This window comes from Somniosus microcephalus, unplaced genomic scaffold (genome assembly GCF_052327205.1).
Source record: "Somniosus microcephalus isolate GS21.2 unplaced genomic scaffold, FLI_Smic_1.0 unresolved_chr3, whole genome shotgun sequence".
NCBI classification, from domain to species: Eukaryota; Metazoa; Chordata; class Chondrichthyes; order Squaliformes; family Somniosidae; genus Somniosus; species Somniosus microcephalus.
Genome location: NW_028225181.1, coordinates 30,290,274 through 30,303,918, shown reverse-complemented (window position 1 = coordinate 30,303,918; position 13,645 = coordinate 30,290,274). Strand labels below are relative to the sequence as shown.

At 49.9% G+C, this 13,645-nt stretch overlaps 1 protein-coding gene across 1 annotated transcript in view; it reads right to left on the bottom strand.

Annotated features, from left to right (window-relative positions):
* Positions 1-13,146, bottom strand: part of LOC147091340 (putative G protein-coupled receptor 139) — a 34,970-nt gene extending 21,824 nt beyond the window's left edge. Inside the window, exon 1 of the mRNA XM_085976747.1 lies at positions 12,858-13,146. The gene's annotated coding sequence lies outside the window, so the exon portion shown is untranslated. The remainder of the gene's footprint in view (positions 1-12,857) is intronic.
* Positions 13,147-13,645: the final 499 nt, after the last annotated feature.

The window sequence follows — 13,645 nt, the reverse complement described above, 5'->3', positions numbered from 1 at the left end:
ATTGACTGCAGTGGAACCAATTATCAGGCCCTGAATGTAACAATGCCCGATCTGATAACAGCCGTTTAACCCGCCACTGAAGACGAAATTCTCGGCCCTTGTCTGCGGCCATCGGCAGCTATCATATGTCACAGCGTACTGACGAATTGGACTAAGACTTTGCCTCTCAAAGGCTCGGCTTGAACCCATTCAGAGTCATTTGTTATCATCCGAGACAGATTGCAGCAGGGGTGGGGAGATATAAGAGTTATATCTAAAATTAATTATAAGCATTTCTCTCTCACCCAAAACCTGACGTCCGTGTCCTAATTCGCACCAAGTCCTGTTCATCCATTAACACTGTGCTCGCTGACCTGCATTGGCTCCCTTGGCTCCCGCTCCGGCAATGTCCCAATTTTAAAAATCTCAGCCTCGCGTTCAGCCCCCACTCATTGACAAGTATCCAGTAAAGGATTTGCATCCTGAAAAGGCCAAACGTTAGGCAGTCCCTCGGTACCGCGGATGACTTGCTTCCACACTAAAAATGAGTTCTCAGGTGACTGATGAGTTCAATGCAGGACCCACAATCTCTGTCATAGGTGGGGCAGATGGTGGTTGAAGGGACGGGTGGGTGAGGTTCTTGGGCTGACGTGAGCTCCTTCTGCTGTTTGCGCTTTGCTTCTGCTTACTCCCAGTAAAGAGACACTAGGTGTTCGGTGCCTTCCTGGATGCTTCTCCCCCACTTTGTGCGGTCTTGGGCCAGGGATTCCCAGGTGTTGGTGGGGATGTTGCGCTTTTTCAAGGAGGCTTTGAGGGTGCCCTTTAAGCATTTCCTCAGCCCACCTGGGGCTCTCTTGCTGATTCAGAGCTCCGAGTAGAGCGCTTCTTTTGGGAGTCTCGTATCGGGCATGCAGACAATGTGACCCGTCAATCAGAGCTGATCGAGCATGATCAAAGCTTCGCTGCTGGGGACGTTGGCCTGAGTGAGAACACTGACGTTGGTGTGCCTATCTTGCCAATGGATTTGCAGGATCTTGTGGAGGCAGCGTTGGAGGTACCTCTCCAGTGCATTCAGGTGCTTGCTGTACATGGTCCATATCTCTGAAGCATACCGGTGGGCGAGTATCACTACTGCTCTGTAGATCATGTGCTTGGTGCTGGGTTTGAGGTCCTGGTCATCAAACACTCTCTTCCTCAGGCGACCGAAGGCAGCACTGGCACACTACAGGCGGTGTTCAACATCGTTATCGACGTCTGCCCTTGTTGAAAGTAAGCTCCTGAGATATGGAATGTTGTCCACGTTCTCCAAGGACTCCTTATGGATTTTGATAATTGGGGAGCAGTACTGTGTATCGGGGGCTGGTTGGTAGAGGACCTTTATATTATGGATGCTTAGTGTAAGGTCCATGCTCTCTTATGCTTCGGTGAAACTGTTGAAGGTGGTTTGGAGTTCGACCTCTGAGTGTGCGCTGACGCAAGCATCGTCTGCATACTGTAATTCGATGACAGAAGATGTGGCGACCTTGACTGGACTGGACTGGAGGCGATGTAGGTTGTACAGTTTCCCGTTTGTTCTATAAATTAGCTCCTTTCCACGGGGAGCTTACTGAGGGTGAGATGGAGCATTGCAGCCAGGAAGATCGAGAAGAGCGTTGGTGCGATGACACAGCCTTGCTTGACCCCGATCTGTATGTGAATTTGGTCTGTGGTGGATCAGTCGGTCAGGGTCACGGCTTTTGAGGGCAGCCGAATTTGTGGACGACACTCCATAATCGCTCATGGTTGACATTGTGGAAGGCATTTGTGAGGTCAGAGAAGGCCATGTACAGTGGTTGGTGCTGTTCCCTGCATTTCTCTTGTAGTTGACGTGCGGTGAAGTTTATGTCCATTGTGCCACTTGGTGGGTGGAATCCGCATTGCAACTCTGGGAGGAGCTCCACAGCCACTGGGAAAAGGCAACTGAGGAGGATTCTTGCGATGACTTTCCCCATGGCAGACAGCAAGGAGACTCCTCTGTGATTATCGCAATCGGACTTGCATCCGTTCTTGAAGATGGTCACGATTACGGCATTTCTGAGTTCCCCTGGCATGCTCTCCTCCTTCCAAATAAGATAAATGAGTTAATGTATTCGTGCCAATAGTGCTTCTTCACCATGCGTTAGCGCTTCAGCGGGGATTCTGACTGGTCCTGAGGCCTTGTTGTTCTTCAGTTGTCAGATGGCATTTTCAATATCATGCTGGGCTGGGGTTGTGTGAGGTGGTGGTGGGTAGCATGCTGCTGGATGGAGTTGAGGAAACTCACGTCGAAGACAGAGTCTCAGTTAAGGAGATCTTCAAAGTGCTCCTTCCAGCGGGCACTGACTGCCTCTCTGTCCTTGAAAAGTACCTCTCCGTCTTGTCCTGCAGTGGGGTTGGAACATGGGTGCTTGGGCTGTAGGTGGTCTTGACTGTGCTAAAGAATCCACGTACATTATGTTTGTCTGCTAGCTGCTGGATCTCCTGTGCTTTCTCCACCCACCAACTATTTTTTATGTCGCCATTTTTTCTTTGTCCTCGGCCTTCAAGCCTCTGTAGAGCTGCTTTCTTGCTCTCGAGTTCTGTTGCTGTTTCCAGATCAGAAAGCCTTGCACTAATGGCTTATTAACTCCTGGATCTCCTGGTCATTCTCGTTGAACCAGTATTGGTGTTTCCTGGTTGACGGAAAGAGCGTCTCTTAACAGCTGCTGACTATGGAGGCCATGAGTGCAGACCAGGCGCTGTGGACACTCTGTGTCTCTGAATCACTGGGAGTCCTCAGGTTGGTTGTGAGGCTCAGTTTGAATAGGGCTCTCTTTGAGGCCAGCATTGCTTCTGTTGCCGCTGCTGTTTTGGGGCCACGTTGATGGAGATGCCAGAGCGGATTAGGCAGTGGTTTCTCCAGCAGTCGTTAGCACCTATCATGGCGCGAGTGATGCAGACACCCTTGCGGTTCTTCGCTCGGACGATGATGGAGGCCAGCTGATGCCAGTGCTTGGAGCAAGGGTGCTGCCAAGAAACCTTGTAATTGTCTCTCTGATGGAACAAGGTGTTGGTTATGACAAGGCCATGTTCTAAGCATTTCCTCTGGTGGTGGGTACCGTTGGAGTTGGCTTTCCCTACCGTCTCTCTGACGATCGCACCCCCTAGAGGTCTTCATCCTTTCCAACTCTGGCGTTAAAGTCGCCATAGAGGATTTGCTTTTTGCCCGTTGGGACTCGGAACAGGGCTTGCTCGAGGCTGGAGTAGAATTCCTCTTTGGCCTTGTCTGTGGCTTCCAGTGTTGAGGCTACTCACTGATGACTGTAGTGCACTGGTTCCGGACTAGGGTGAGCCGTAGAATCAAAAGGTGTTTGTTTATTCCACAAGAGGAGTCTCTGAGACGTTCAACCAGCTCATTTTTATGCCGAAGCCTACCCCATGGAAAATACGTTCTTCTTCAGGTTTGCCTTTCCAGAAGAAGCTGTAAACACCGCCTTGCTCCTTGAGCTGGACTTCCCCTGCTCACCGGGTGTTGTGCAGGGTGGGGATGTCTATGTCAAAACATCTGAGCTCCCTACCAATGATAGCAGTACGGCGTTCCAGTCTGTCACTGTTGGTGTTGTCCATGAGGGTCCCGATGTTCCAGGTCCCGAACTTCTTTTTAAAGGGTGGAAGATGCCTGTGCGTGAATTATTTTATGTGGGGTGGCATTTGCACACCAGCTACCACATGGGCTTTTCAGAGCAAAGTCTTGGTCCAATGGCAAGGGGATCCAAGACGATTGGAGACCAGGCTCTGCTACATCGGCCTAGCACACACACAAAAACACACTCCTACTGCCCTTCTCCCTCCTTCCCACGGGTCCTCCCTGCCTGGGTTTCATAGGGTGCAGTGTGGTCCTTTTGAACCCACTGCTGGCCCACGCTGCGCCACTGCTGGGCTGCAAACTCACTCCTGGGCCTCGCCCTCGCTCCTGGGACTCGACCTCGCTCCTGAGTCCCGATCTCATCCCTGGGCCCGGTCCTCGCACCTGGGTCCCGTCCTCGCTCCTGGATCCCGACCTCCATATTATGTGTCTCCTTCTAATGAGCGTCCCGCACGTTGTCTCCTTCTACGGGACACACTCACTGGAAGGAGATTCCGCAGGACACACTCACTAGATGGAGTTTAGTATTATTGTACCATAAGAGCCACAGGTGGATTTATGCAATTGGCATCAAGGGGGCAAGAGGCACAGGGGAGGGGGTAGAATTCAGCTTGGACAGTAGCACAAAACACATTCACCTCCCATTTCCCGATTCAGGTCGTATACCATCTAGACTTGGACAATTTCTTTATTCATTCACAGTGTGTGGGCATCGCTGGCAAGGCCAGCATTTATTGTACATCCCTAATTGCCATTGAGTACGATGTGGAGTGTCGCCTTATACAACTGAATGGCTTTCTAAGCCATTTCAGAGGGCAGTTTAAGAGTCAAACTGGGTCTGGAGTCATATTTTGGCAACACCGGCAGTTCTCCTTCACTAAAGGACATTAGTGGCCCAAATGGGTTTTAACAACAATCTGGTAGTTTCATGGTCGCCATTACTGACACTAGCATTTTATTTGAGATTTGTTTAATTCCTTGAATTTAAGTTCCCCAGCTAGTGGGTTTTGAACTAATGCCTCTGGGTCATTTGTCCAGGTATCTGGTTTTCTAAAACCAGCAACTTAACCACTATGCTGCCGAAAAATTCAAATATATAGCCGTTCATTCATTGTCACTGTGTCAAATGACTGAAATTCCTTCCATAACAGTATTGTGGGAGTACCTTCACCAAACAGACTGCAGCGGCTCAAGTTGAAGGTCCACCATGTTCACAGGGGTAACTAGGGAAGGCCAAGTAATACAAACCATGAGAGCATCACTGAAACCTGAGAACAAATATATAACATTATTGTGGGAGCACCTCCACCACACGGACTGCAGCGGCTCAAATTGAAGGTCCACCATGTTCACAGGGGTAACTAGGGATGGCCAAGTAATACGAACCATGAGAGCATCACCCAAACCTGAGAACAAATATATAACAGTATTGTGGGAGCACCTCCACCACACGGACTGGAGCGGCTCAAGTTCAAGGTCCACCATGTTCACAGTCATAACTAGGGATGGCCAAGTAATACGAACCATGAGAGCATCACCCAAACCTGAGAACAAATATATAACAGTATTGTGGGAGTACCTTCACCACACGGACTGGAGCGGCTCAAGTTGAAGGTCCACCATGTTCACAGGGGTAACTAGGGATTGCCAAGTAATACAAACCATGAGAGCATCACTGAAACCTGAGAACAAATATATAACATTATTGTGGGAGCACCTCCACCACACGGACTGCAGCGGCTCAAGTTGAAGGTCCACCATGTTCACAGGGGTAACTAGGGATGGCCAAGTAATACGAACCATGAGAGCATCACCCAAACCTGAGAACAAATATATAAAAGTACTGTGGGAGCACCTCCACCACACGGACTGCAGCGGCTCAAGTTGAAGGTCCACCATGTTCACAGGGGTAACTAGGGATGGCCAAGTAATACGAACCATGACACCATCACCCAAACCTGAGAACAAATATATAACAGTATTGTGGGAGCACCTCCACCACACGGACTGTAGCAGCTCAAGTTGAAGGTCCACCATGTTCACAGGGGTAACTAGGGGTGGCCAAGTAATACGAACCATGACACCATCACCCAAACCAGAGAACAAATATATAAAAGTATTGTGGGAGCACCTCCACCACATGGACTGCAGCGGCTCAATTTGCAGGTCCACCATGTTCACAGGGGTAAGTAGGGATGGCCAAGACATACAAACCATGAGAGTATCACCCAAACCAGGGAACAAATAAATAACAGTATTGTGGGAGTACCTTCACCACATGGACTGCAGCGGCTCAAGTTGAAAGTCCACCATCTTCACAGCGGTAACTAGGGATGGCCAAGTAATACAAACAATGAGAGCATCACCCAAACCAGAGAACAAATAGATAGAAATAATAAAGTAGGAATACAGTCAATGATTTTGAAATTCATTGATTGAACCCAGGTGAGGCCTGTGATCAGAGCGGATCATCATGCGCCGCTAAACAAATTGTCTCACAACTTGGCTCACCAATTTCTATGATTCTTTGATTTTAACTGCCCATACGTTCCCAATTTCACTATCCTTTCAAAAGGTGCTTTATAAATTACCACATATTACGAAAATTGAAGCCCATGACATTAAATGTGGCAGTGGCAACATGGCTCGAAAATTGGCTAATAGACAGAAAGCAGAGAGTAGTGGTAAATGGTTGTTTTTCAGACTCGCTCTATACAGCTGTTCCCCAGGGGTCGGTGTTGGGACCATTGCCCATTTCATATATATCAATGCTATGGACTTGGGTGCACAGCACATATTTTCAAAGTTTGCAGTTGACAGGAAACTTGGAAATGTTAATAAAGAGTGAAAAGGTTAGTAACAGACTTCTGGAGGCCGCAGACTGGCTCGTGAAATGGGCAGACACATGGCAAATACAATTTCATGCAGAAAAAGGTGAAGTGATACATTTTGTTGGAAGCAAGAGCAGGGGCATTATAAACTAAACGGTACAATTTTAAAGAAGGTGCATGATCAGAGGGACCTCAGGTGTGCTTACAAACCTTTGAAGATGAAAGGACAAGTTGCGATGGCTGTAATAAAATAGACGGAGTCCTTGGCTTTACAAACAGAAACACAGCGTAACAGAATCCAGAAAGAAATGCTAACATTTTATAAATCATTGGTTAGGCCCCAGCTGGAGTAATGGGCCGAATTTGACAATCACACTTTGGCAAGCATGTCAAGGATTAGGGAATGTGTAGAGGAGATTCACCAGTATGGTAACAGGGCTCTGGGACTTCGGTTAAATGAATAGACTGGAGAAGCTGGGATTGTTCTTTTTAGAGCAGCGAATGTCAAGAAAAGCAGAATTATAGAATCAAAGAAATGTACGGCACAGAAAGAGGACTTTCAGCCGACCGTGACTGCTCCAGTCGAAAAAGAGCTATCCAGCCTAATCCCACTTTCCAGCTCTTGGTGTGTAGCCTTGCTGGTTATTGCACTTGACGTGCATATCCAAGTACTTTTAAATGTGATGAGGGTTTCTGCCTCTTTCAGTAAGTCCGTTCCAGATCCCCACCGCCCTCTGGGTGAAAACAATTCTCATCATCTCCCCTCTAATCGTTCTACCAATTACTTTAAATCTGTGCCACCGGCTTTTCATCTGTCTGCTAAGGGAAATAGGTGCTTCATATCCACTCTCTCTAGGCCTCTCATAATTTTATACACCTCAATTAAATCTCCCCTCATCCTCCTCTATTCCAAAGTAAACAACCCCAACCTATCCAGTCTTTCTTCATAGCTAAAGTTCTCCAGTCCTGGAAACATCGTAGTAAATCTCCTCTATAACGTGTCGATGCAATCACATCGTTCCTGTAAAGTGGTGACCAGAACTGTCAACAGTGCTCTAACTGTAGTCTAACTACTGTTTTATACAATTCTGGCAAAACCTCCCTGCTCTCAATTCTATGCCTCGGCCAATAAAGCAAAGGATGCCATATTTCTTCTTATCTACCCAATCATTACAACAGTCACTACACTCCAAAAGTACTTAATTGGCTGTAAAGCACAGTGAGATGTCCAGTGTTTGTGAAAGGCGCTATACAAATGCAAGTCTTGCTTTTTTCTGCATGCCCTCTAGCTTCAGGGCTCTGTGGACTTTCTCTTCAGGGTTCCTTTGTTTTTCTACACTTCTCAGTATCATAACACTAATTGTGTATTTCTGTGACTTGTTAGCCCTCCCCAAAAGCATTAGCTTCCACTTCTATGAATTGAATTCCATTTGCCACTTATCTGCCCACCTGACCCGTCGATTGCTATCTTCCTGCAGTCTACAGCTTCCTTCCTCACCATCAACCACATGGCAAGTTTTTGTATCGTTTTGTTAACTTTCAGTGATTCATGTACAAGGACACCCAGATCCCTCTGAACATCAACATTTCGCAAAATCTCACCATTTAAAGAAATGCTCTGCTTTTCTATTATTCCTACCAGATTTTTGGGAACATATTTGCTCTGAACCCTGACTATCGCCTCTTTGACTGCCTCCCATTGCTCTGACACTGATTTTACTTCAAGTAGCTGTCTCCAGTCCACTTCAGTAAAACACATCTCAGCTCAGTAAAATTGGCCTTTCCCCAATTCAGAACTTTTCACCTGGTCTGTCTGTGTCACTTTCCGTAAGGGGACATTCAATATAGATGTTGAAAATCATGCTGGCTTTTGATAGAGTATGTTAGTTTCCAGTGGCAGAATAGTGGGTAACCAGAGGGCACAGACTTAAGGTAATTACCAAAAGAACCGGAGGAGAGGTCAGGAGAATTTTCTTTACGCAGTGAGTTGTTGTGATCTGGTATGCACTGTCTGAGAACGTGGTGGAAGCAGATTTAGTCGTATCTTTCGAAAGGGATTTGGATAATTAGTAGAAGGGGAAGATTTACAGGGCTCTGGCTAAGGAGTAGGGCTATTTAGATAGCACTTACAAAGAAACGGCACAGACATGATGGGCCGAATGGTGTCCTCATGTGCTGTGCCATTCTATGATTCTTTGAGCAAGAGAAGGAAAGTGTGAACTGGGCGAAAGAAAGAGAGAAATAAAAATAGTGACAGAATGACTTAGAGAGGTAGAGGGAAAGAAATTAACTTTAAAATGGGAATTGGATAAACACTTGCAGGGGAACAATTAGCAGGACTATGGGAAAAGAGCAGGGAATGGGACAGATTGTAGGGGTAAGGCGATGGTGGAATTTGATCTTAAGGATGAGGATCGCAGGCAATGTCTTTGCTCTTCCCAAGATTTAAGTAACAAACAGTAATACAGTGAAACGTGGTTTACAGATCCAATTTCTGGATATAGAGACTTACCAAGGACACCAACAGCAGCAAAGAATAAAGAATATTAGTACAGTTAGCAAAGGTTTGCAGAGTAATTAGCTGGATAGAGATACTTACCAGGAAAAACAACTGCAGCAAGGAGGGGAGAGTAAATGACAAGAACAGTAATACAGTAAAACTTGGCTATCAGAATAGCTGGATAGAGAGACTTACCAGGAACACCAACAGCAGCAAGGAGGGGATAGTAAATGCACTCAACAATCTGAAGTGCCAACACTATCCGTCTTTCTAATGTCAGATGTTCATAAAATTCGGAAAGAATATCAAACAGCGGGCTGTAACTCCTGTCCATTGTTGTAACATTCCAATCTACTGTGCTCAGATTCTGATCCATTGTTGTAACATTCCAATCTACTGATCCCAGATTCTGACTCACTCTCTATGGAGCAGTGCGCTGATCCCTGTTAGTGCCGGAGGTGATGCTTTCACTGACACTATGGGGTAATACAATGAAAGGAGTCCCTTATTAATAGAAGAGGGAAAGCCTACACTGATACAATTAGGGTCCATGGAGACTGACATTAATTACAGTCACTGAACAAACAGCTTCAGTTAAACCATGGAGACTGACATTAATTAGAGTCACTGAACAAACAGATTCAGTTAACCCGTGGAGACTGACATTAATCACCGTCACTGAACAAACAGATTCAGTTAACCCGTGGAGACTGACATTAATTACAGTCACTGAACAAACAGATTCAGTTAACCCCTTTCTATCGAGCACTCTTTGTACCACAATAAAGTAGAACATTTACACGGTCCAGATGGGATGTATGAGGGGTGCAGAAGGAAGGAATGGTGGCAATAGTGCAGGCTCTGGCCAGAATCTTTCAATCCTCCTCGGATATGGGAGTGGTACCACAGAACTGGAGGGTTACAAATGTTGCACCATATTTAAAAAAGGATTCAGGGATAAAATCTGTAACAATAGACCAGTCAGACTAACGCCAGTAGTGGGGGAAATTCTAGAGGTCATATTCCCAGAGAAAATTTTGTGTCACTTGGAAAAACCTGGATTAATAAATGACAACCAGCACGGATATGTTAATGACAAAGTGTGTCTAAAAAATTCTTGATTGAGTTCTGTGATGAAGTAACGGAGAGTGTGGATGAGGTTAATGTGTTTGATATTGTGCATATGGACTTTAAAAATGCATTTGATTAATTGCAATTGAATAGGTGTATTAGGACCAAAGGGACAGTCGCAGTGGGAATCTGACATTGGCTAAGGGACAGAAAAGAGAGAGTCGGGGTGAACAGTTGTTGATCAGACTGGAGGGAAGCGTACAGTGGTGCCCAGGGGTCGGTATTCAGACAGCAGCTCTTTATCTATATATATAAACGGATCGTTCTGTCTGCCTGTCTGTCTATCTGTCTGTTTATCTGTCTGTCTGTCTGTCCTCGGGTGTGCGTCTGCCCGGCTATGCGCTCGAAAGTTATAGAGCGTACCTACACGTGCGGTACGTCAAAAGAAAGCTTACCGTTCCATAACGGTCGTAAGCATATTTACGTTTCGGCCGGACAAAAATCTCGCCCGCGGTATCCAAAAAACGTTCAACATTCTGTTCATTAGCATTTCATTACCCATTCATTAGCGATAGAGTGAACTCGAGGTCGACCAATCTTACGCCGGGTTCCTGGCGCGTGCGGCCGGGCCCTCCTACGGTCGAGTGACGGGACGATTGACCAATCCTACGCTTTGGTGACCTGACGGTCGACCAATCGGTGCGTGTGTGGGCGGGCCTTATCATTCTGAACCGAGGTGAGTCGCCGCAATCTTGATTCCAAACTTTTCCTTTTTTTTCCCTGCTTTCTGCGTCTTTAAAAAAAAAGTTGCTTTTTAAACACATATTCTTTTTATAAAAAGTTAATTACTTTCTAAATCTTTTATCTAATCTCATCAATTTTCCTACATTTCCCCGTTTTTCCAGGTAGGCCTCGAAGCCTCGGCCTTTCCTCCACACCCACTCCCCAGCTAGGCACATCCCGGCCCCTGTCAACAAGCGGGCCCCGATCGCCGCCAGCTTTGTGAAGTTTGGAGGGGCGGGCCTCAGCCGAGCGCCGCTACCGCCGCCATCTTAGTAAAGGCTGGTGCGGCGGTGGCGTCACGGAGCTCCGCGGAGCAGGTGCGTGGCGGCGTCTAACTCTCCCCCCCCCAGTCTGTCTCTCTCTTCCCCGCGCCTCCTGAATGCGCGGGGGAAGAGGCCCGGGGCACCGTGGCCGCTTTCGGAGACTTCAACTCTGTGACAGGTGAGGAGGGTCTTTGTTCGCACAATCGGCCGCTCAGGCCCAGGCCCGGAGATCGGGAGGCGGAGAGGGGAGGAGGGTTACCAAGGCAACCGGGGCTCGGGCGTGGGGCGGGGTCTCTCTGCACTTAAAGCCGGCTTGGGCAGGGGGCGGGGCTCCAGAGATCGGGCCTCCAGGGATCCGGGGGGGGTGAGCCTCGGGAGATTGTGGGGGGAGAGCCTCGGGAGATCTGGGGGGGGAGCCTCGGGAGATCGGGGGGGTGGGGAACGAGCCTCGGGAGATCGGGGGGGGCGAGCCTCGGGAGATCGGGGGGGTGAGCCTCGGGAGATCGGGGGGGCGAGCCTCGGGGGGTGGTGAGCCTCTTGAGATCGGGAGGGGTGGGGGGCGAGCCTCGGGGGGGCGAGACTCGGGAGATCGGGGGGTCGGGGCTCGGGACATCGGGGGGGCGGGGCTCGGGAGATCGGGTGGGGCGGGGCTCGGAAGATCGGGGGGGTGAGGCTAGGGAGATCGGGGGGGAGCCTCGGGAGATCGGGGGGTGGAGCCTCGGGTGATCGGGGGGCCGGGGCCCGGGGACTCCCCCCCTCCCCTCCCCTACCTCTCCCCCCACCCCTCCCCTCCCCCTTCCCCACTCCCCTCCCCACCTCCCTCTCCACTCTCCTGCCCTCCCCCCCGCTCCCTCTCCCCTCCCCTCCCCTCCCCCCACCTCCTCTCCCCCTCCCCCCTCCTCCACCTCCCCGCCCCCTCCTCCACCTCCCCCTCCCCCCTCCTCCACCTCCCCGCCCCCTCCTCCACCTCCCCTCCCCCCTCATCCCCTCCCCCCTCCCCTCCCCCCTTCCTCCCATTCCCCCCCTTTCCCCCTCCCCTCCCCTTCCCCCCTCCCCCTCCCCTTCCCCCCGCCCCTTCCACCCCTCCCCTCCCATTACCCTCCCCCCCTCCCCTCCCCTTCCCTCCTCCCCTCCCCTTCCCCCCTCCCCTTCCTCCCCTCCCCTCCCCTGCCCCGCTCCCCTCCCCGTCTCCCCCCTTCCCCCAGTCGCTCTCTCTCTTCCCCCCAGTCGCTCTCTCTCTTCCCCCAGTCGCTCTCTCTCTTCCTCCAGTCGCTCTCTCTCTCTCTCCCCCATTCGCTCTCTCTTCCCCCCATTCACGCTCTCCCTTCCCCCCCAGTCGCTCTGTCTCCTCCCCTAGTCGCTCACTCTCCTCCCCCCAGTCGCTCTCTCTCTCTTCCCCCCCAGTCACTCTCTCTCTTCCCCCCCTGTCGCACTCTCTCTCTTCCCGCCCAGTCGCTCTCTCTCTTCCCCCCCAGTCGCTCTCTCTCTTCCCCTCCCCCACCAGTCGCTCTCTCTCTTCCCCTCCCCCACCAGTCGCTCTCTCTCTCTCTCTTCCAACAACAACATTCCCTCGAAAAAGCCTCGGCACCGCCGGGCACTCCAGCTAGTCTATATATATAAAGCGGTATGTCTCTCTGTCTCTCTGTCTTTCTGTCTGTCCGGCTATACAATCAAACGTTATAGAGCATAACTACACATATGCTATATCAAAAGAAAGCTTATCATCTCAAATTCCGCTCATTATCCGCTCATTAGCATCGAGTGATGTGAAGGTTGGCCAATCATACATTCGAGCGACCCGACGGTCGACCAATCGCTGCATCACCGGGGTGGGTTCATTGCGTGTGCAGGCTGGACATCCTATAGTCGATTGTAGTGACGATTGACCAATCCTACAGTTCAGTGACCTGAAGGTTGACCAATCGGTGCGTGTGTGGGCGAGCCTAATCCTTCTGAGCTCAGGAGAGTGGCCGCCATCTTCATTCCAACTCTTCATTTCTTTTTCCCACTTTCTGCATCTTTCTTTTCAAATCTAGATTTCCAGCAAAAAAAAAATTGCTTTTAAATCACCAATTGTTTTTAAAAAAAGTTAATTAATTTGTAAATCTTTTCTCTAAACTCTATAATTTTCTACCTTTCACCGCTTTTACAGGCCTCAAAACCTGGGCCTCTGTTGCCCAGCCACGCCCGAGCTATACACCTCCCGTCCCGCTGAAAAAGCGGCCCGCGATCGCCGCCATCTTTCTAAAGGCTGGCGGCGCGGGACTGAGGTGAGCTTAGCCATCACTGCCATCTTAGTAAAGGCTGGCGGGGCGGGAGGCAGTGCGCGTGTCAACGTTGGCACACAGCGCATGCGTCAACGTCGGCCCGGAGCGCGACCTTATCCGGGCGGGCCTCATGAGCTAGGTCACGCACCGGCCGGCTCTGAGGCGCTGATGAGCAGCGGAGTCTCTCTCTCACTCTTCCCTGCACAGCACGCAGGCCGAGGCGCAATCGGCGGTCTTGAAGCCGGGAGGGCGGAGAGTGGGGCTCGGGAGGGCGGAGAGTGGGACACCGGAGGGCGGGGGGGCGGGGC